Raw genomic sequence first — 24,293 nt, forward strand, 5'->3', positions numbered from 1 at the left:
GTCCGTTCAGTTTTATTCCTTGAAGATCTGTCTTGTTAACAACGCCAGATTTGTGCAGTTACTTCAGAAATGATTTGTTGCAGATTTCCAGTTGTGAAGCCGGGTACTGAGTCACGTTTTAGTATGTGTCGGTATCTGTGCGAGGTGAGTTCGTATTTGCAATGGATTGTGTTCTGTTTAGAAGGACGATCATGCACCCTTTGCCTGTAGGTAGGCTTACAATATTTCTTACTGGATTAGTGGTGCTGGAAGAGCACAGCAGTTCAGTCAGCATCCAACGCGCAGCGAAATCGACGTTTCGGTCAAAAGCCCTTTATCAGGGCTTCCTGATGAAGGGCTTTTGCCCGAAACGTCGATTTCGCTGCTCATTGAATGCTGCCTGAACTGCAGTGCTCTTCCAGCACCACTAATCCAGTATTTGGCTTCCAGCATCTGCAGTTGTTGATTTTACCTCGTTGATTTTAACCCTACTGAGAATCCTCTTCAAAGATGCCTGCCTTGAAGAAGTTTTCCTCTTCTCTCTACAAGAATCTCAGGGAGTCCCTCTACCACTTTCCCGATGAAGGGCTTTTGCCCGATACGTCGATTTCGCTGCTTGTTGGATGCTGCCTGAACTGCTGTGCTCTTCCAGCACCACTAATCCAGTATTACAATATTTCTAACTTTGCTGAGTTCTTCCAGAATAGACATGTCTTTTGTGTTGACGGTGTACCCTCCTTTCTTTCTGCTTCGTGTTTGTGCTACTACGTTTCTGATCGTCGGCTGGATTTATTCTGTATGTCTGTTATTTTAGCAGTTTTGATTCCAGTGCTGTGAGGAAGTCATTTTAGTCCGCGTCTCTATAGTTGTTGTTCATCCCTTGCACGAGGACGACATTTCTTTTGTTTGTGTTAGTGGTCGGTCAGACAGGTTCTTTCTCAAAGCTTCTGAATTTTTAGTGTTCGTCTTCTGTGAATACCTGCCCAGTTTATTTCTTTTACAGGCTGTTTTTCTTTCTCTGTCTTGGTCTGCTGTAATGTGCTTGCCCAGACCTGGTCAGACATTGGTTTGCACGAAGAGTTTTGAAATGTCATTTCCAGTTGAAATGTGTTGTGTCAACGTTAGGCACCATTTATCAATTCTCGCAATGGTCTGCGACCTATCTATTCTGCTATTCTTCCCGCTTATGGAGTATTGGGAGGTGGTTTGCAATAGACAGATCATGATCATGCCTGTTTTCAGAGCCATATGTGTGGAGAGAATTCAGTTGATAGCTGGTGGCGTTCAGTCGGATGGTGTTGGGTTCCCATCATTGGGCTTATGCACGGATTATGCAGATAGGTGTTTGTTGTTTTTGAGATGTCATGCAGCTCAGGTTGAAGTTTAGGTTGTAAATCTTCTCAAGATTCTCAAAACGGGGTTATGGCAATACAATTCCACCATTGCCTCTACGAATTCTGTTTTCTTTAAGATTGTTACTAGTTTTGTTTCGCTTAATCTTACAAAGAGCTCTGCCTACTCTGCCAAATTCTGGGTGAAGAGCTTTTGCCGGAAACAACGCCGCTGCAGCTCCTCGGAAGTTGTCTGACCTGTTGTCCTTTATCAGCAGCACACTCTCGACTCTAAACTGGAATATCTGCAGGTCTCACTGTCGCCCAACTGAGCGTGAGATTTTTCCATGACTCATTGGTAAACTGATCAGTTTGTTATCCGGCCACAAATCATTCCATGATTTTTTGCAACGTGGCTGGCGCGTGTGTCATTCCAAAATATTTGTATCGGAATATCCAATTAGTGGTAACGCATACAGAAATTTCCTTCACCTTATCGGATAACACTATCTGCTAATAAACACGCAGTAAGCTCAAATTTGTGGTGTAAAAGGCTTGGCCAACTTACAGTATATAGTCCACCAATGGTGGCATTAGATATGAGTCCTACTTTGCATGGTCTTGATCTTCCAAAAGTCCCCACAAATCGTTGACTCCTATCATGTTTGGGAACTAATGATTGGTGAACTCCACTAATTGTGACTCGGTTCGTTGAAAACGTCGTTGAGCATCTCATCCACTTCCTTCTGCGACTGTGTGTCATTCAGAGTATTAAGTCTGTAGGAAAGCGTTGTTTTATTAGAACAGCTTTCCTATCTCCACTTATTGCAGAACAGTATAAGTACACCCCATCTTATTACTGTATACGTCTTCGTACTGCAGCAACATACCTTGCAACTGCATTTTTTCTTCCTGAGACAGACGTTTGACTAAATTATCCACATCTTCAAGGACATTCTCAAGGTGTACTGTGTGTCGAGGCAAATCCAACTACACGACATCTTCATTTGTTTCTTCAATCTGCAGAGTAGTAACAAACACGTATTTGGGCCGCCTAAGTTAAAGACTTGTTTTGAATTGATCTCTCTGGGAAGCCCATATCACGTGAAGGAAGCTCGAAATCCTCTCCCACAATTTTGGCCTTAGTATTCCGTCATGGAATTACCTCCAGAAATCTGGTCGTCACATCTACTTTGGCATCAAGTTCTGTTTCCCTGTTTTAGTTTGAGGAAGAGGGCCTACACAATCAATCATAACCTGCAAGAAAGTGATTTGACGACGGGAATTGACAGAAATGTTTTGGTTTTGTTACTGCCTGCACTTGCCAACCACTTGTCATGTATGACATATATTGTGAATTTTAACCATAACCTGTGTAGTCTAGGCGATTAGAAGGGCACTTGTATCTTCGCCTGAGTGTTCCGCAGACTGTGGTGACTTCTTACTGGTAATTTATGTTTTGACCATAATACGTCCTGTCTGCAATCTACCAGGAACTTAACCTGGTACACTTCCACCCATTTCTCCTCTGCACTGACCTGCCGTGCTCTCGCCTTCCAAAAAATGATTCTATTCTTAAGATAACAAACCTCAGCAACATATTCTCATTCATTTCTGAGTATGTATACCCATATATTTATTCACTCGCATTTCTGTTATGAGTCCACGTGGTCTGTCAGGACTTAACACTTCTGCCTGACGCTCTTCCTCTTCGGGATTTTTTCATATACCATTTCATCAAAACTCAACTCCTCCGTATTTTGATTGTTTTATTGCTTCTTGCCGTGACTCATGATAGGTGTATCGTGTTCCAGCAGTCTGCTAAAAAATTTAAAAATACGCTTCTTTCCACTTCTCAGTACGCTCCTCTTCCTTTGGCTTATCTGAACAGGCGTTGTCCCTCCCACTTTAACTCTGATAAATAATTCTGAAGAGCAAACTGCATTTCGTTGTATTGGTACTCTGTCAATCACCCCGACTGTTACTTCACCAGACTTGATTTGGTTCTTAACCCTGTTCTGCCACAGGGGATCGCTCAATATCTCTCCATCTGTTTCGCAAATTAATACTTTCTTGAGTAACGTTTCAGAATGATTTCAAATGTGTTCATCTTTTATGATAAGATACTTAGTAAAACATGTTCTCACAAAATTATAGTGTTTTTTTCCCCTTCTCCCACTGTGCTTTCTGAGTTAACTCTACCCACACATTCGAATTCTTTATGGAAATCAAGAGCTAACTCCAGGCGCAGCTCCTCTACTTTGCCTGCGATTTCCTTTATTACTTGCATTAACTCCACTGGATTATCATTTATAAACACATATTTTCCCTTAGTGCCTTTATTAAACGAGCAGAAATGTGACTTAAAATGCCGCACCAGTAGGCAGTGATGTAAATTGCATAGAATTAGGAAGAAAATTGCAGGGGATTGGCAAAATTGAAATGTTGAGCTCATGCAAGGAACAATTACTGCATGTCCTTGATAAGTGTGTACCTGTCAGGCAGGGAGGAAGTAGTCGCGCAAGGAACCTGTGTTTTACTGAAGAAGTTGAATCACGTGTCAGGAGGAAGAAAAAGGCTTCTGTGACGAAGAAACATGAAGGCTCAGTTCGGGCCTTTGAGAATGACAAGTTAGCCAGGAATGACGGAAAGAGAGAGTGAAGAAGTGCTAGCAGGGGACATGAGAAATCATTGGCGCATACGATCAAGAATAACACTAACGTTTCCTTAGGTTGATTAAGAATAAAAGAATGATTGAAGAAAGATGATGGCCAATCAAAGATAGCAGTGCAAAGGTATGCAAGGAGTATGAGGAGATGGGGCAGTGGGAACTGAATAATTTTCGTTGGTATTCGCACTGGTAACAGACAATGTTGTTGAGCAGAATACTGAGAGACAGGCTTTTGGAACAGATGGGATCCGGGGTGAAAAGGAGGATGTATTATCAGTTCCAGAATGTGCGAAAATAGACAAGTCACCTCGACTGAATGGGATTTAACCTTGGATCCACGAGGAAGCAAGGGAGGAACTTGTAAAATCTTTGGCTTTAATCTTTATGTCGTCATTGTCAGCAGGAATAGTGCCAGAGGACGAAGACTGGAGGATATCACATGCTGTCCCCTTCATCAAGGAGGACTTTGGAGACAAGTCTGGCAAAAATAGACCAATTAGTCTTACATCGGTTGTGGGTAATGTGTTGCGAAATGTTAAAACATATAAGGTTTATAATCATCTGGAAAGGAAGGATTTAATTAGGGATAATCAGATTAGTTTTGTGAAGGGTAGATCACGCCTCACAACCCTTATTAATATTTCCGATAAGGTTGCCAAACAGGTGGATAATGATAAAGTGGTTGATTTGGTGTAGATGCACTACTGTAAGGCGTTTCATAGGTTTTCCCATCGAAGGCGATGGCACAAGATACGGAGGCATGAGACTGATGGTGATTTAGCAGCTTGGATCGCAAATTGGCTAGCTGAACGAATACAGGATGTATTTGATGAGAAATGTTCATCTTGGAGATCTGCAATGACTTACTTTGGGACCACTGCAGTTTGAAACGTTTATGGATGTCCTGGATGAGGGCGTCGAAGGATGGTTCGGTGATGTTGCAGATGACACTCAATTCGGTGGAATTATGGTTAGTGCTGAAGGATATTGCAGGTTACAGTAGGACATAGATAAGCTGCAGAGCTGGGTTGAGAGGCGGAAAATGATCGTTTATACGGAAAGGTGTGAGGTCATTAATTTCAGAAGGAGCAACAGGAATAAAGAGAACTGGGGTAACGGTATGATTCTCCGAGCTGTCAATGGTCACTGAGGTCTCAGTTCCAGTGTCCAACCTTGAAGTTGCCACCCATGTTGACTACTATTGCTGGAGGGATTGAGCTTCGGTGCCCGAGACCATGCTGCAGCTGTACAGATCTCTGGCCTGGCCGCACTTGCAGCATTCCATGTAGTTCTGGTTAGTGCATGACATGTCCGATGTGAATGCTTTCGAAAGTGTTCAGAGGACATTTAATAGGATGTTTCACTGTATGGTAGGAAGGTCTAACGTGGAAGGGCTGAGGGATTTGAGACTGTTTACTTTCGAGAGAAGAAGGTTGAGAGGTGATTCATTGAGACGATTAAGGTCATCAAACGATTTGATCAGGTGGACATTGAGAGTGTTTTTCCACGATAATGATGGGGACAGGGCTTTAAGTGGAGGGGTAGTAGATGTAGGTCAGATATCAGCGGTAGTTTCATTAATCAGAGGACAGTCGGAACGTTGAACGCACTGTATGCATCAGTAGTAGACTCGACAAACTTCAGGACATTTAAATAGTCATTGGAAAAACATATGGATGAAAATAAAATCGTGTAGAATAGATAGGCTTCAGATTGGCTCCACACGTTGACGTCACATCGAGGGCCGAACGGCCTGAATTGCTCTGTAACGTTCTATGTTCTCAGTCCTATAAATTTTCCTCCTTCCTTCTTTATATGTCTTAACTACTGTTTCTAATTTTCTCGTAACAATTAATAAACACTCAAAATAGCCAGTTTAACATTTTAATAATTTGTGTGTCAGTTAGCTCGATGTTCTGAAAGGTTTTTTTTCAGATGTTTCATCACGATGGTCAGGTAGCACCATCATCATTAAGTGTCTTTGGTGAAGCGTAGTGCTGTGTCCCGCGTCTGTATATATCTGTCATGGTTTGTAACGATGTATGATGTCATTTCCGGTCGGTTTTTTTTTTCAAAGGAAAGGTAGATGTGATCGACGTCGGCGTGTTTATTGATGGATTTCTGGTGAGAATGCTCTGCTTTATGCCTTAATAGTCTTTTGATCCTTCATCTGACAGCGCTGCAAATACCTCACCAGCTCTGCCCACCAGCCTACTCTGAAATAGCATATCCCAGAAGTTCTGCAACCACTCGATCTGACTCAGCATATTTCAAACGAAATAAAGAAGCTTCGACATCGTGCTCAACAAATAGTGACAATATTCCAACACACTTCTGTGCGGCAATGCCTTCTGTCTTGATCTCCATGCTTTTAACTTGATTTTCCTGACCAATTAGGAACTTCTGAAAATTCAAATACTCTGTCATTTTCTCGTTCCCATTCTTCTCTTTCTCTCCATTTCCTTAAGACCCTTCTTCCCTTTTCTTTTTGCTCTCGTTCTCTTTTTTTCTACTCTCTATTTCTTCTTTCTCTCTCTCTCTCTTTGTTCTCTCTTTGTTTCAATCTAACTTTTTCATTCTGCCTTCTCTGATTCTTCTCTTATGCTCTTTCTTTTTCTTTACTGCATTTACGTCAATTGCAATTAATTTTTTTTTTCTAAATCTCCTCCACCTGTCTGTTTCTCAGATACACTTAAGTGCTTGGCGAATTCCATCAGAATTTCAGCTGTCCTTTTGTCGCTGGTTAGAACCAATCCTTAATTCTAGCAATATATACTTACGCTATCTTTCTAAAGCTTCTTGGCACAAAACTAAACAAACATTTTCGCCTACTTTTATTTATGAATCGAGGACACCACTTGGCAAATGCAGAAATCTGTTGCGACCTTTTGTGCATCACAGCTCTTCCAATCTGTCCAAACCTCCGACTGGCCTTGTTTAAACCTCAGCAAATCTCCGCTCCGCCTCTCCATACTGTTAAGACACGGCTGAGATTCCCCCTCCATTAACTCAACTAAACTCCCAGAAAGCCTTCCCATCATTTCGTAATCTCTTCAGATAGAAGTGACGGAGAACTACCAAATTCCACTATGTGCAGAAAAGAACATCAATTTACTCTTTGAATCGAAAGTGAACATGAAGCAGCAGCTATTCACAACTCTATGCACCCCTCCTCTAAACTGCTTATTACTGCCTCCAACTCTGTAACAATATGCCGTTTCAACAGGACATTTAATAAAATAACATTAATGTAATTTTAGAACGACGCAGCCGCTGTATCTTTTGTGATTTCACTCTTCTGTCTGCTGAATTTCCTGGATCATATTCTTTCTTTTCTTCTGAGAAAGTATTTCATATGAAAAGTTATATTTGACAGTGTGTTTCTTACATTTTGGAGAGCAGAATATCAGTTGTCCAGGCGTTCCTGTGTAGATGGCAGCTGGTCTCTCTGATTTTCAAAATGTCTCCATTGTCATATTCCTAACATCGGATCATTGAATTGGTTTTAGCAGCTGCGACATAACTTAAACTCACTGGTTAAATTTGAATTGTTGTGAAAACAGCAACGAAGTCTTCTACATTCATTTCATTGCCACCTGTTCGATATTTTCAATTTTCCAGTACACTCTCGGACTGCCAACTAGTCATATACACAGACACTTGTGAATCCTCAGTTCAGTACAACATTTACTCTCTCTGTTAAATATTCACGCCTTCAACTTCAACACCATAACAGAACCTTCCCATGCGTCACGTTTCCCAAAATGATATTCTTTGTCTCCTGCTTTTATGATTTCCCTGATTTGCCTAGTCTACCAAGGTTACCTTACCCATTCTGCACGATGCTTCTGTTTCCTTGGAATGAATCTTTGTTATTTCTACTAAATTAATCCCAGAAGCTGCACTCATTGCGATTCTACTGCCTTTACTGATGGACTCCTCTCCCAAATAATTCTTCCTAACATCTCCCTCATGCGTCTGTATTTGCTTTTCTTCAGCTTCATGCCGTGACCTCAGGATCTAACTTCTCCCTCTCATACTGCAGCGTAAATTCAGTCATGTTGTGACCACTGCCTCCTAAGAATTCCTTCACCTTAAGCTCACGTATCAAGTCTGCCACATTGCACAACGCTTAACCAGTATTGCTCGTGCCTTAGTATGCCTCATCACAAACTGCTCCAAAGAGCCATCTCGTAAGTATTCCACAATTTTCTTTTCTTGCAATTCACTACTAAATTGATTCTCCCAGTTTACCTGCCTTTTGAAATCTCTCATGAACACTGTAACTTTGCCTGTCCTGCATATCTTTTGTATCTCCTGTCATATCTTGCGCTCTAATTCCTGACTACTTTATGAGTGCTCGAACTAACTTCAGCTGTGTCTTTTTTATTTCCCTTTACGTTGCTTCAATTATACTCACATATATTCTCTGCTATCTGATTCAACAGCAGTTCCTGCTGTTGATTTAATTTCGCTTCTTTTCCGGAAGAAGCAACTACACGCTCTCGACACAGTTGTGCTTATTTTCGAGAGATTGTATATACTTAAATATTCAGTTTTCAATACCAATTCCTTTGCCGCCACGTCTCTGTGATGCCCACGACGTCTTGCTAGGTCATTTCAATCTGCGCAACAAGTTCACTTACTACATTTTTTACGCTGTGTGCATTCAGAGAAAACACTTCAGGCCTCTATAAACCTTCACACTTCTCACTGTCATTCATTTTTCGAGTATGTTTGAAGATCGCTTGCTAACACTCTCCATATATTCTGCCATGTGTTTTTTACTGTTCCAGTGATTTTAATAATCTCTCCTGAATTTCGCTTTCTCCTTTACTTTGTCTTTTCTAATTTCACCTACAACTGAAACCTCCCCGTCTTCCTCCCCATCTCCCGCGCGCCATTCACGTCAATGCCATTTCTGTACTCTTAGGTCTGCTATTTGCAAGGACTCTGGTACCAGCCTGGATCCGATGAATGCATTGCCAGTGAAAAATGTTCCCTTTTTCCCCGGTCCTGGCGCCAAGATTCCATGAATTCAAATGCATTTCTACACCACTAATCTTTTAGTGAGCCAAGGTTTTACCTGATGAATCTTCGTGACCCTGTGCCATTGTTAACCGTGGGTCAGGTATTACTGCAGATATGATAAGATTTTTTGATCTGGTTAGTGATATGGTCAAGATTATATGTGCCAGATAAGGTCATTTTCTCGAGAAAAATCGAGAGACAAAACGACATACGTACCGATGCACACACAAACGCAAATGTCTTAAGACAAACAAAATAAAGAAATCTTTCCAGTGTTCCATAATAGTTGACTCACAACAAGTGGAAAAAACTGTCGCACACATTGTCTTGTGTTAGCAAATATGTTTCCACCTTATAATTCGATAACATACCGACATTAGTCTGCATTAGGCTTAAAAGATCTCTCGATTCCGTCATAATATGTGTTAAAATATACACATCTTTTGCTTAAAATTTATTCCCGCGGTTTAGTCTCCTACGCAAAAGAAAAATATGTTTCCAACTGATATACATTATTCAAAATCGTGAATTCTTTAACAGGATTTCTTGTCATCCTTCAAAGCAAAGGCCTTCATTCCACAAACGAGCAAAGGGAAATCTCCTTGAAACTCTTCAAAAACACTCATACATTTTCTTTTGAGCAGTTGATGAAAAATGCACACAGTGTATTAAGTGTGGTCTTAATAATGCCTTTTACAATTGCAATAAAATGTTCCTGCAATTGAAACAATATTTTCCCGTTTACCTTACAAATCAGTTGGAGCATCTGCTGATTAACTATCGACGATTCATGTAAAGGAATATGGAATTGTCAATCGTACTGTATTTAAATTGTTTACCCATTGTGTTATCCTTCTGGCCAAAATGGACAACTCAGTTTTTCTAATTTCTGCTTGTGTTTTACTCATTAACATTCCCTGCTAAGTCACATTGCAGACTCATTACTTCCATTTGATGACGTATTGAGTTACCATCCTGATATATGTGTTTTGTTATCTTCAAGACATACAGTCAATTCATCCAACTCTTCGACATGGATTATTGTTTACTGATGAACTCACATAGATCTCTGCGACAATATTCACTTCTTATAGCTTTGCAAAGTGAAAATAAGCATGTGACTTTGTTTCCTGTTTCCAATTAGCAACAACTTCCGTGAACCTGTCTATATACAGAGATAGTTTGAATGGCCTCGTCCTTGTAAATAATGGAACTCAATTATCTGAATGACATAATTCTCTAATTGTGGGTCTCTCCTGAGACGGGCAGAATGATTTTCCCTCTGTCTCATTGAAATAACACTGATTGACAGAGTCGGTTTTCCTCAACATCTATAACTGCCTCGAGTGGTGAATGGAAAGAACAGAACACGGGTCAAGGGCAACATTTTGACATTTGGCTGCATCATTAATAATGCCCATGGCTAATCTGATCCTGTCTGAACATGCCGTTCGTGTATGTTCCCAATAAACATGAACTCTCCTGTCCAGCAATGGTTAGTCCATCTGAAAACTGAATATCTTCAATAACCGAGTTTCTTCTTCTCACTGAGGATGAGGATACCACAGACAGTGCAAAGCTAAAGAGAAATGGACATCCTTATTTCAATGGATAACCTGTCTTTTTCAAACCGTATTTACCTCAGCACAAAGCACGAATGCTTTCGAGACATTAGGACACAATAATTAGGAAAATGGAAATTTGTCCCTCGAAACTGGTACCGCATTACCACTGAATCGTTCCAATCAAGTATGCATCAAACTCAGCCTTTGTTGTCCACAGAAAAGAAGACGAGGCAGCAATCCACCACATCAGCATTAAATAAAGGATCTGAATTAGGCGATTTGGAATGCCGAGTCTTATACTGCATTCAATGATGTCCCGTATCTTTCTCAACATCATTCTCCTGCTTTATTCTCAACAACTCTCATTTCCTTATTCATTAAAAACACATTTTAACCTCTATCTTAAAGTCAACAGTGACAGTGTCTTCGCTCGTTTGTTTGTGTGTTTGACCACGTGTTTTTTCTGTGTCTCTCCGTATCAGCCTGAGTGTTTCAATCTGAGTTTTTACCTATTTATGTGTGACAGTAACGTTGCAATTTACCGAGTCTGCATGGTAGTTCTGTGTCTCTATGTATATGCAATAATGTAACTGACATTTTGGGATCGAGAAAACTGATGTCAAATCTGACAATGGGTTTTCAGTAAGAATTGCCCTTCAGTGAATATGACTCCTTCCTCAGTTTTTGGGACGTGGATGTTTCGGAATCGATACACTAATCGTCCTGTTTTCGACAGATAATGTCGGTTCCTCCCCACTTGTGTGAGGATCGCGGTGGCGGATTAGGGAATGGACATTGGCATATAACCGTGTTGTATCTATACAGTGGTGTTAGCAGAGGGGTATTGTGTATTCGACAGAGAGCGTGAATGGAAGAAAGTGCTGCTTTCAAGGCTGGGGTTGTGGAGCATGAAGCTTGATTGGAATTAGAGGCAATAACAGTTGTACAGAGAGTGTGAAGAAGGAGAGAGACTATGGTGATACTTATCCTGGCAGAGTGGAGGATAAAGACATTTGCCCTATATGTCTGGACATCATCTCAGATCACCTCAGCGTCGATGTGAGCCTCGTCGAATGCCTTGTCCAACTATATTACTAATAACACCACAGACTATCACCCTCATTCCACAGAATCAGATTTGGATTAAGCTTACAGATAACAAGGAGAAACAAACATTGGTGCAAACGAAATGCAAACTATCATGCAAATTTTGCACATCTTATGTTCTGGAAATTAGACGTGAAAATATCGTGGGTGATCCAACTACAGTGATGTTGGATGATCCCAATTTTAACTAAACACTGTAAACTTAAAAAAAAATTCAAGTCGTGAAATCTAAATACCATTGGTTTATTTGAGATAATTTGAAGGGTATGTTGTGAACCAAACAAGAGACAAGATTATTTCGGGTTTGTGTTGTGTATTCAAAATAAATAATTAATCAACTAGTTCTGAATCAGAGAAATAGTGGCAAGTTCACTTATTCTAGTATTGGACCGTAGATCAGCTTGATGGTCATTGGAGAGAGAGAGATTATTCAGGGCAAAACGTTACAGATTTTGTTTGAAAAGAATTCTGCTTCCATTGTAGCACCACGTGACTGCCATATTTTGATTTGCAATGCAGTTCTGCTCCCTGCCCCATTTCACAGCGAGACTGATTCAGTTGTCAGAACTGCACTCAGTGACCTACTCTAGCTCCTGAAGCAGTAACTCCTACATTTTCATGTTCTTATTATTCTGATTACCTTACCGTGTTGTCACGTTCGAATTTGCCTTTAGGAGAATAATCGGAATCTTCCCTTCCAGTAGTGTGATATTCTTTGTTTAATGTGAATGTGTTTCCATCTGCTTCTCTCCCTGAACATGATCAATAGTCCTGTAATATCAGTGATGACTTACGTATGTAGACTTAGGTAGTTTCAGAATCAAGGAATTTGTGCACCTTGTGTTATCTTTCATTTCCCCGAGTGTGGCATTCTACCTTGGAGAGGGATTTGAGGCACTTTGACACCCGTCTTTGGAACTTGTTGAGATTAGAATTTGCTCGAAAACATTATGCAGTTCTGTCAGCATCTGCAGAGTGAAAGCAGAGATCAGCTTTTACGTTCAGTGACCCTTCCACAAAACTCTCAGTTTTTCCAGTAAGCGTTGCCTTTGTTTCAGACTTCCAGTATCCAGAGATATTTCTTTTTTTATTGAATATGTGTTCCATGCCTGTTCATTTCTGTACAAACTCGTCAGATTTGGTTGCCAGTGCGACCTTAAGGAGCAGAGATAACGTTTGACTCTTGAGTGACTTTTCTTCAGAACTGAAAATGATAGGAAAATGTGATTTGTAATCGATTGGCAGAGGTGGAGGGTTGACGGGAAGCTGAGGGGGTGATTACGACGTGCAAAAGACAAATCGGTGTTAAATTTCGTTGAGAGGGACATAGAAATAAAATGATTGAAAATTAATATGTGATTATGGATATGAGTTATCCGTGCTGAGTGCAAGATGAAGAACATATAATCAAGAAATAGTCATTGGGTGAACAAGAGGGAGGACTTATAAAAAAAATGAGAAGTCTGAAGTGTTGGGGTTGTACAGTTATGGAATTGAATACTAACTCCTGCAGGCTGTAACTTTCTAAAGAGTAACGTGAGCTGTTAGTCGATCTTTGGTTGTGCTTCATTAGAAATGCATAGAAGCACAGCACCACTCTGTTCGTATCAGAGCAAGGTAGGTTATCGAAATCAGAATCAATGAGAATTTCACGGATATTCCCACAGAGAGAAAGTGCTCCTCAAAGCAGTCTCTCTTTCGTCTTGCTAATGGAAAGGATATTGCATTGTGAGCAGCAATGATAGTCAACTGCATTTAAAAAAAGTCTCGTGACCTGCTGTTTCACGTGGAAGGTGTGTTTCGACTTAGTAAGAAATGAGGAACGAGTTTTTGATCTTTTCAAGTATCTTGCTTTATTTATTCTTGTCTGCGGATTGCATAGTTGCGTTTTGAGACATCTGCAATAACAGTATAAATCGCACTTTGTAAACATTATTTTAGTCTCTATAGTCACAAGCCGTTCACTGCATCCCGACTACAATACATAGGGAACATTCTGTTTGCCACGTATGCTGTCTGCTTTAAAACAATTAGCTCAATTCAATCCACACTTGCAAATCTAATTTTCTTTTCGCAATGGGAATTGTAATAAAAACACTTTGTTATTTTGTAGCTTAATCAAACATGTTTCAATGTCATCCATAAATTGCTTGCTTGGCAATTTATAGCAACATTTATCAAACCAATGATTCCCCATGCCTTACGAACAGATTCAGCTTGCCTGGCCAGCCATAATTTCGTGTCTTCCGATTCGCTCTCTATTTAAGTTGCTAAGTCAAAAATGCCAGTCCTCGATAGACGCTCAGACACTCATGATTCCAGAAAGAACAGCATCAATGCCTCCAAACTCTCCTCAGCTGTCTCCTTTGAACAATGCATTATGATGTTTTTTCCTCTGGGTGATTTATCCACCTTCAAACATTCCAGCGTTGCCGGCAAATTTACCTTAGTGATAGTCACGACATTCAAATCTGCCCCGACTCGCGAGGTTCCAGCCATCTGCCGGCGCTTTTCACTGATCAGAACAGTGCAAGGAACCTATTTCATTCCTCGGTGATTTCCTTGTTTCCCATAACTGCTTCTCCAACCTGATATTACAATATTTGTTCTTGCCTCATTCTCTTCACTGTTATACATATAAAAACATCTTTTGTACTATTAACTGGTCTACCGTCAAATCCCTCTTCTCCAGCATTTTAAAAGTTGATCTCTGCTGGAATTCAACGACTTTCTAAACCTGTGGATTAACAATCTTCTTCTGTCGATCATATGTCTTGCGTTTTGGTTTTTATGCTGTACCTGACCTCCCGTATCAGTCATGGATGTCTTTGTGTCCTCTGAACATGTTTCTTCTTCCTGAGGATGATTGGGAGATATTACTTTATTCTTATGGAGCTGGGTGATCAGACAATTTGTGAGAAGATTTGTAACTCTGATTGATGTTATGGATGCAGTTTGCTCGCTGAGTTGGAAGGTCCGTTTTCATAAGTTTCATCACCATACTCGGTCCCTTCATGAGTGAGCCGCCGAATGAAGCACTGGTAGTATGAGTCAAGATTGGAGTGTTGATGGAAATCGACAGAAGGTCAGGCAATTTCCGAGGGGAAAGAAATTCGATGATTTAGGCAAAAGTCATTCATCAGGAATGAGGACGGGAGCCTCGGGGGTGGCAACTCCCATGAGGACAACGAACAGTTCATCAGTTCATCAACCCGAATTAAAATTCACCTCAACGATCTCTGACATATCTGTCCCCTTTCATAGACCTGGACATCTCCAGCAACGATGAACAACCAACATTGACATGTTTTCCAAAGCCACAGACTTCCTCAGCCTCCTTGATTACAACTCCTCCCACACTATCTCCTTCAAAAATGCTATCCCTTATTCCCAACTGTTACGCCTCCACTGCATCTGCTCCCAGGAGGAGAACCTCCACACCAGCCACACTACCATACATCAGGAGCTTTCTGAACTGACAGCCAGACTACTGCGACCACGAGGACTCATAACAGCACACAAACCAACAGCCACGCTCAGACAACAACTCACCAGAACAAAGGACCCGATACCCAACATGAGCAAAACTAATGTAGTGTACAAAATCGCATGCAAGGACTGCACAAAAAACTACATCGGACAATCAGGAAGACAGTTAACGATCCGTATACACGAAAACCAACTAGCCACGAAACGACACGACCAGCTATCCTTAGTAGCCACACACACAGACGACAAGCAACATGAATTTACTGGGACAACACTACATTATAGGGCAAGCCAAACAGAGAACAGCCAGGGAATTCCTCGAGGCACGGCTCTCATACACAGACTCTATCAACAAACACATCGTCCTGGACCCAATTTCCCTGCCACTACAGTGGACAGCTCGAACTGTCAACCGGAAGTGGAAGAGACAAGCCACTATAAATACCGGAGAAAACAGCACAGAAGCGCTTCACAGGAGGCTCTCAAGCACTGAGGATGTCACCTAGACAGGGGACGAAACGTTTGCAAGACAAATTCCCAGCTCGGCGAACAGAACCACAACAACGTTCCCTCGTCTTTATATTTCGGCTTCCTTGAAGGTGTTATGTCATAGCAGCCACGGCAGCATCATGCTCAACACGATTGGAATCAATAGCTACAGACAGAGGAAGTGAACAAAATCTGAGAACATAAGACTGGAATGTTTCAGTAATGGACAATGTTTAAACCAATGATCTTTACTATCATGGCAGTGGGTGCTACGGTGGCTCAGTAGTAAGCACTGCTGCTTCATAGCGCCAGAAACCCAGGTTCGATTCACAGCTTTAGGCGACTGTCTGTGTGGCGTTTGCACATTCTTCCCGTCTCTGGGTGCTCTGGATTCTTCCCACAATCCAAAGATGTGCAGGCCAGGTGGATTGGCCGTTCTAATTTACCCATTGTGTTAGTTGCATTAGTCAGGGCAAATGGGGCTGAGTGGGTGAGTCTTTGTAAGGTCTGTGTGGACTAGTTGAGCCAAAGGGCATATTTATAAACTGTAAAGAATCTAATCTAATCTTTCAGCATAACCTGTAAACTCACCCGGGAAAGAGAACTGCGCTCTCAGTGACCATAAACTGACAGTCTCCTGGAACCGCTTTGAATTTAAAATTTTACGAGCAGGTTTTGGTGCCATGTCCATCATCTTCCGATTGCACTGCTCTGATTTACTCACTCAGTGACGGGGGCCCTCTCTGTTCCACACAGGAAGAGACATCAAATCTTTCAGATAAACCATGAAGAGACTGACTGGTGAAAATGAGAAACTGTGATAGAGTAGATTTTTTTTAAAAAAAGGTGTGAGAAACTGAAAAAAAAACTGAATTGAAGGTTGGAAATTTTCTGCACCAGATAAGCTGCTTCCAACCAGGTGGCAGAGGTGGCAATAGAGTAAGTGAAATAGTACAGAGTCATCCAGGAATGCATCAGACCATTGAGCCCACAACTCCATGTTGACTATGATCCCAAACTAACCGAGACCACGCTGCATTAACTTCACGCTTTGCATTCCAAACCAGACAAATTCATGTACGTATCGAAATGTCTGTTAAATGTTGTAAATAAAACAATTTACGATCCTTTAATATTCTTACGGTTTTGAAAATTCTAGTTCCTGCAGACTGGAACATACCTACTGCAACATTGAATATTTATTCAAGCAAAGATATAAAAACAGAACAAAATACTGTATACTGGACAACTTGACATCAGATATGAGGAAAGAATGAGCCAAATGTGATAATTAGACACTTTTGGAATCATGATAAAATTCGGCTGAATCAGCTTGGATTCGAGAAAGGAAATCATCTTTGAAAAACTTGCACAGTATGTGTTAGTTGAGGCATCCACAAATTAGAAACAGCGGGCTGTGTGGGGGGTGGGGGGCGGTGGGGGCGGGGGTGGTTTGTATTTGAATTTGCATTGTTTTTGACATGGTTTCTGACAGTTGAAAGCAAGTCCACGGATGAGGGGAAAATATACCACATGGTTTGAAAAATAGCTAATGGGGAGATTACAGAGAAGAGCACTAGTTTCTGGATTTCAAGCACGTATGCATAGTTACCACATGTATCAGTATCGGGTCAAAATCAAATTGCAAGGCATCTAAATTATTCGTATGTGGGAAACGGTGAGAATGCGTTTTATTTTGTATGAACGAAATCGGGTGAGTTTGGGAAATGTAGTTGACAAAAAGGTCTGCATGCGTTGATCATGAGTCACCAAAATAATACGCAATTACATGAAAATAATTGGGGCAATAAATAGCCTAATGCCCTTCATTGAGAAATGCTTCAAAACGTAAGTATATTTAACTTTTTGCAACTGTAGAAACTTGCTGAGAGCGGATTTGGTTAGAGACAGAAATGAACTTAATGTTGGTATTCACGATAGAAAAGCAGGACGCTGACAGAACACTGGAAGCCTGGCACAATCAGAAGGTAGAGAAGTTGACGTTGCGGCTGTAGCCCTTCTTCAGGCCTTGGAGTGGGTATAGGGGGACCTGCAGATAAAAATGTGGCGGGGTCAGCTGATAAATTGGGATAGGTGAAGGCAGGTAGAGTTATGACCTGTTCAGTTATTGAGATAAATGGATCTGATTGGTGGCAGGGAGGAATAGAAAGAAGGGGGAGTGGCTGGAACGGGAGTCGGGCAATGGGAAGGGAGGATATTTTGAATTGGAAATCTCAATGTCGAGTACTCATGTCTGTAGGCGGACCAGTTAGAAATGAAATGTTGTTCCTCCAGTTCACGGTTTGGCTCGTAATAGAAATGGAGGATTCCATGCATGGTCATGTCGACAAGGGAGTGAGAATGGGAATTTAAATGGGCAGTGGCTGGGAGGTACTGCAGGACCCTGTGGGCCCTGCTGAGAATGCTGGGCAAAACGTTCTCTAAGTTGACAATAGTCTCCTCGATTTAGAGCATACCACATCAGCAGCACATGATGCAGCAAGCTTGTTGAGAAGCGAGGAAGGTGAACCTTTGTGTCACGCTGTAATTTTTTTGTGTCCTTGGATGGGGTAAAGGGTTGGTATACTGGCAGTCTTCTATTTGATTTCCGTTTGCACGGGGAGGTACCTGGCAGTTCTTGGCGGTTCGGGGATGGGGGCGGGGTGTGACTGCCACAAAACAAATACTGGCAAACGGAACAGTCCTTTTGAAAGGGAGAGAACTATGGAGAGGGAAATATGTTCTTGGTGGAGGTGTCTATATGGAATTGGCAGAAATGTTTCAAGATGTTGCGGTGAGTGCCGAGACAGCTGGCGTGGTATGTGAGGACAAGGGGGCCACTGTGATTGTAACGGTCCGGGTGGTGGTGGTTGATAACAGTGGAACTGGGAATGGAGATGTTCTTGTGGAGTGCTGCCTGAATGACAGAAGGGGAAAACAAATTGTGCAAAGTCGGTGGACATCTCGTATCCTTCGGAGTAGAATGAGAGAATATTTGGAGCACTGTGTACAGACTTGATCTCCTTTTTAAGGAGTGATCTCCTTGCCACAGACACAGTTGATATACCATGAGGTGAGAATGAGTAAACCGAGAACTTCATCTGTTGCACTGTGACAGAAGTGATTGCGTTGAAACTCAAGGGTTGGTGAGGAACACTTATTTCCAAAGGAGACACAGTTTGGGATAGAAATTCCATCTTTTGACCAGGATCGATGGATTTGAGTTGTTGTTCCATTCACATACGTATAATGAAATTAATTGTTTGTCAGAAATACAGGCAGGTCAGAGTAAGCAAAAACACAACCTTCATACAGTGAATAAGACATATTGGTTGCACTGCGCAACACATGCGGTAAATCAGATCATCATGAAGAGGATCATCTCGAGAGTTCATTTGTCAACTTAATTGGGCATTCATAAGAGTTTATACGCCTTTGTTGAGCCACAGGTCGAGTGAGAAAGAGTTATAGGTTTCGATTGTACTATCTGCACATTAATGTGCAGTCCGTATGCTACTCTGCACAGAGCGTCGTTTTGTTGACAATTCCCAACATCAGCCTTAATTCTTTCCTTCTCAAGCAATTAGCCATTCCTTCCAGCTTCTGTCCTCCATTGAGAACAACATTCTGACTTCTCAGTGTTGAAATATACCTGCTTGAAACTTCACACAAAGCAATTTGCTGCCCTCCGCATTGCGAGAAAACCATGCGAGAAAACCAAACGTGTGTACCATGTGCTATGGAGCCACGAGGAACTACGTGAAGCAGTCTGTTTGTGCAGCTTCTGCTCCATTTGCTTGACTTGTTCCAGCATTGAATACCTTTTTTGGTCGTGTTAAGTGTCTCGACTGGCTGAATGGCCCCGTCCAACTCGTGTGTAAGCGACTCAAGATACTGAATTAATACTTCCTCATCCGACTTGGACAGGATCAATGGCCTAATGACTTTAACTTGGAGCCCGTTTAATAGCAAGAAATACAGAAAAAACGTGACAATGCTTTAGCTTTAACAGGCTAGTTTGTCCTGAATTATTTTATGAGTGAAATTGAACTAGAGTTATCAAACTGGTGAGTTAACAATATTTGAGTAAACAGCTTGGGAAGCCTTGGGCTGAATGAAATGTAGCCTCAATGGATGTAGCCAGCTCTCACAGATTGGTATTTCTGGACTGTGGTTTCACACTAATTTGTTGTGTTCTCAACGGAATTGGAAACTTCAGTGAATGTTTCCTCGTTGCTACTCTCTCTGAGTTTTCCCTTGTTTCAATTTTATCCCACTGGTTCAGAAAACTGTATGTGAGAACTTGGGTATAATTTGTTCATTTATGCCCAGGAGTGAGCTGATGATACATTACTGCATTAGAACATTTCATTGACAATGGTTAGTGTATCTATTAATTTTAAAAGGTTTTCCAAATAAGTTATTCTAAATTTCTCTTTATTTGTCTCTGTTTTAACTATACAGTTTAATTAAATTGTGTTTACCTGAACACCAAAATTATAATCAGCGCCATTGCATCTGGAACAGACTCTTGATATTTCCCTTTAAAATAAGAAAACATGAGTTTCTAAACAATTGCCTGAAATAATTTTTGAGGGGCTTCATTGTAGGTCATAACACGAGACTCCTTTTCCTCCTGTGAAATCGGCTGGGGAGACGGATGGGTCTATCAATGTTCTTGTCCAATCGTTTCAAAGGGCTGAATAGCTTTCTCTTCTTCCTGTGAAGTCAGGTGTTGTGCTGAATGAAGACCTTATATTTAACTGTGGAACGGAAAAGTGTATCACAGTCCTGTTACAGTGAACTTTACTTGCACTTTAACAGCTCAGGCTCGAATATCATCCAGGCCTTACTGCATGCGGACTCAGACAGTTCCAAGAGCGAAGTTGTGGCACGCTTTTCTGAACATTGTGTAATCTTCCGAACTATCCCCACTTTGATCTATGATGGGGAAGGATATTGATGAAGCAGCTGAAGATGTTTGTGCTGAGGAAGCTACCCGATGGATTGCAGCAGAGATATTCAGGTGGTAAATGTAGATTTGCATCGACAAGGGACAGACGTCTGGTTTTGTGCTGTGATTGCGTCCAATCACTGAGGGGTGACTTTGAACTAATTCCCATCCAGTCCAATTTTATTTTGCTCCTTGATATCAAACTCATTCAAACACTGCCTTGATACCGGGTCAGTCACTCTTCTGTGAAATCGTGCGTTCATCTCTTCTCTGCTAATCAATGGATAATGGAGAAAAGAGTGTGTTTTTTTCAAACACAGAGTAGTGAATGCCAGAACGTCGCTTTTCCAGAATGTTAGGGGAGCGAGATCGCTGAAATTATTAATGGAGAACAGGCATGGATCTAGATCATGCACAGAGTTGACGGCTCTGAAGAATTGATCTTTTAGGCCACTTTGGGCCTGTGAGAAGCTCATTCATGACATATTGAAGAGCAAGACAGACTAGGGGGTAATGTGGGGAAACGTTCCGTTTCTAATATTATAATGTTCTGTTATTGAAAGGTTAGTGACAGTTATTTTTCTGGAAGTTCATTTCTTGAAAAATGCAGTCATTGAGACCAGAGGATGTTGTCAGTTAAGGCATGGGGGCTACATTAAAAGTGAATCTTTGACGACAACACGACAAACAAAGGAAGCATGTTGCAAACAGTGTATGACAGTCCACAAGGATTGGATGTTCTCCTTCATTTCGAAGTACTAGATTACAGAAGTAAGTTGTCTTGAACTGCTCCTCCCTAGCATTTTCAAAAGGCTGAATGGAGCAGACGAACAAGGGACTGAGGATCAAGAGTATGTCATTTGACAGCTTGAACCTACACCGCCATGCAAGAAGACTGTGGTTCGTCAGGTTGTGGTCTCAGGTTCACTTTCTTGTCTGTAATATATTATCGGTTACTCACTTCATTGTAAAATATTTAATTATCTCAGCTGTCACTAAATTTAAATGGAGAGGCACCGCAAACGTCAGGGGCAGATCATTCCCATTTTAAAGTCCATTTTAGAATTTCTCCTCATCCCTCTTCCAGTGCAAGAAAGATATACCGCACAGAACAGGTCCTTTAGTCGAGCTGGTTCATACCAACCAGATAACTCAACCTAGTCAAGTCTCATATCTCAGCATTTGACCCACATCACTCTAAATCTTTTCTGTTCATGTACCCATGCTTATGCGGAAAGTCAGGAGGCATGGGATAGAGGGAAATTTGGCCAATTGGATAGAACACTGGCTAACCGGTCGAAGTCAGAGAGTGGTGGTAGATGGTAAATATTCAGCATGGAGTCCAGTTACAAGTGGAGTTCCGCAGGGATCAGTTCTGGGTCCTCTGCTGTTTGTAATTTTTATTAATGACTTAGATGAGGGAGTCGAAGGGTGGGTCAGCAAATTTGCAGATGATACAAAGATAGGTGGAGTTGTGGACAGTGAGGAGGGCTGTTGTCGGCTGCAGAGGGACTTAGATATGATGCAGAGCTGGGCTGAGGAGTGGCAGATGGAGTTCAACCCTGCCAAGTGTGAAGTTGTCCATTTTGGAAGAACAAATAAGAATGCGGAATACAGGGTTAATGGTAGGGTTCTTGGTCAGGTGGAGGAACAGAGGGATCTTGGGGTCTATGTACATAGATCTTTGAAGGTTGCCACTCAGGTGGATAGAGTTTGTAAGAAGGCCTATGGAGTATTATCGTTCATTAGCAGAGGGATTGAATTCAAGAGTCGTGAGGTGATGTTGCAGCTATACAGGACTTTGGTTAGGCCACATTTGGAGTACTGTGTGCAGTTCTGGTCGCCTCACTTTAGGAAAGATGTGGAAGCTTTGGAGAGGGTGCAGAGAAGATTTACCAGGATGTTGCCTGGAATGGAGAGTAGGTCGTACGAGGATAGGTTGAGAGTTCTCGGCCTTTTCTCGCTGGAACGGCGAAGGATGAGGGGTGACTTGATAGAGGTTTATAAGATGATCAGAGGAATAGATAGAGTAGACAGTCAGAAACTTTTTCCCCGGGTACAACAGAGTGTTACAAGGGGACAAAAATTTAAGGTGAAGGGTGAAAGGTATAGGGGAGATGTCAGGGGTGGGTTCTTTACCCAGAGAGTGGTGGGGGCATGGAATGCGCTGCCCGAGGGAGTGGTAGAGTCAGATTCATTGGCGACCTTTAAGCGGCATTTGGATATGTACATGGATGGGAGCTTAATCTAGGATAGAAGTTCGTCACAACATCGTGGGCCGAAGGGCCTGTTTTGTGCTGTATTGTTCTATGTTCTATGTTCTTTGTTCTACCCACCCATTTGCCATTCAAAGATTGCAATTGAACTAGCTTACACCACTTCCATTGACAGCTCACTCCGTGCATGCACCAATCTCTGGGTGAAACAGTTGCCTTAATATCCCTCTAAAATGTTGCTTCTGTCACCATAAACCTTTGCCCTCTCTGTTTCCAATCCCATAACCTGGCAATAATACCTTGGTTAATTATACTTTCCATGCAACTTATGAATTTGAAAAGCTCTATTATATTTTTCTTTAGCTTTCGTAGTTCCAGGTTAACAAGCCCCAGCCAGCCCAACCTCAGCCTCCGTATCACATGCTCCAACTCTTGAAACTTCTTTGGTATTTTTTTTTCTGTATCCTCTCAACTTTAACAATATCCTTCCTGTACCAGATTGAATCCAATTAAGCACAGTATTGTAATTGTGGCATCACCAATAACCTGCACAGTCTCAAAATGACATCTGCTATGAAGTGAAATACAAGTACTGTACCTTTAAGAGAGGCCAAATGCTGATTTGTGCTGATACCCAGTCATACACCTATTTGACAGCCTAATCGTGTAGTGGAAGTTTGGAAATATGCAGCATTTGGATGCAAAACAGTTACCTGACTTTGTTGCAGTTTTGACAACAATTCGAAGTAAACCAAGTGGTTTAACTTACACCTCAGGATGCTACAATCCAAGCGACTTTGAATTCATTGTTTTTGCCAAACTCGAAACAGTGGTCAATCCAATATTTGGGGTGCAAAAGCAATAGGCTTTTTGAAAGTCAGAGAGATTATCTGTCATCCAGAGAACAATTATCTTCGAGAGAGACTGCCATTCAAAAACACTCAGTCAAAGGTACCTTTCTCAAATGAACAATTCTTCTGTGAAAGACAGAAGTCTCTCCAGTGAGATCTTCACCGGAATGGAGACAGATACAGACGATGACAGCCGCTGTCTGGTTGTGAAATTATTTTGATTTAAATTTCATGACATTTTAATTGTAACAGTACATAATTATAGGTTTGGGTGCAGCTGATAAGCAGTTAAGAGAAAGGGAACTTAGCGTTGTAAATAACATTTGGTTAATGTTCACGTTAAGAGTTATGTAATAATTTAAGATAACATACTTCAAGTATTGGAATTTGCGAGTTCTCTGTCACTCATACTTGAGCAGATTACCAGGCAGGGTGAGCTTTTCTGCGTGTTTGCTTTAATTACAACTCCTGTACTCAATGCACTGACCAATGAATGCAAGCAGGATAAATGTCTCCACTATCTTATTTCGCTGTCACTCCACTTACCTGAAACTATGATCCTGCACCCGTCTCATGGTTCAACAATTCTCCCTAGGGTCCCATCGTTAAT

Source organism: Chiloscyllium punctatum, chromosome 43 (genome assembly GCF_047496795.1).
Source record: "Chiloscyllium punctatum isolate Juve2018m chromosome 43, sChiPun1.3, whole genome shotgun sequence".
NCBI classification, from domain to species: domain Eukaryota; kingdom Metazoa; phylum Chordata; class Chondrichthyes; order Orectolobiformes; family Hemiscylliidae; genus Chiloscyllium; species Chiloscyllium punctatum.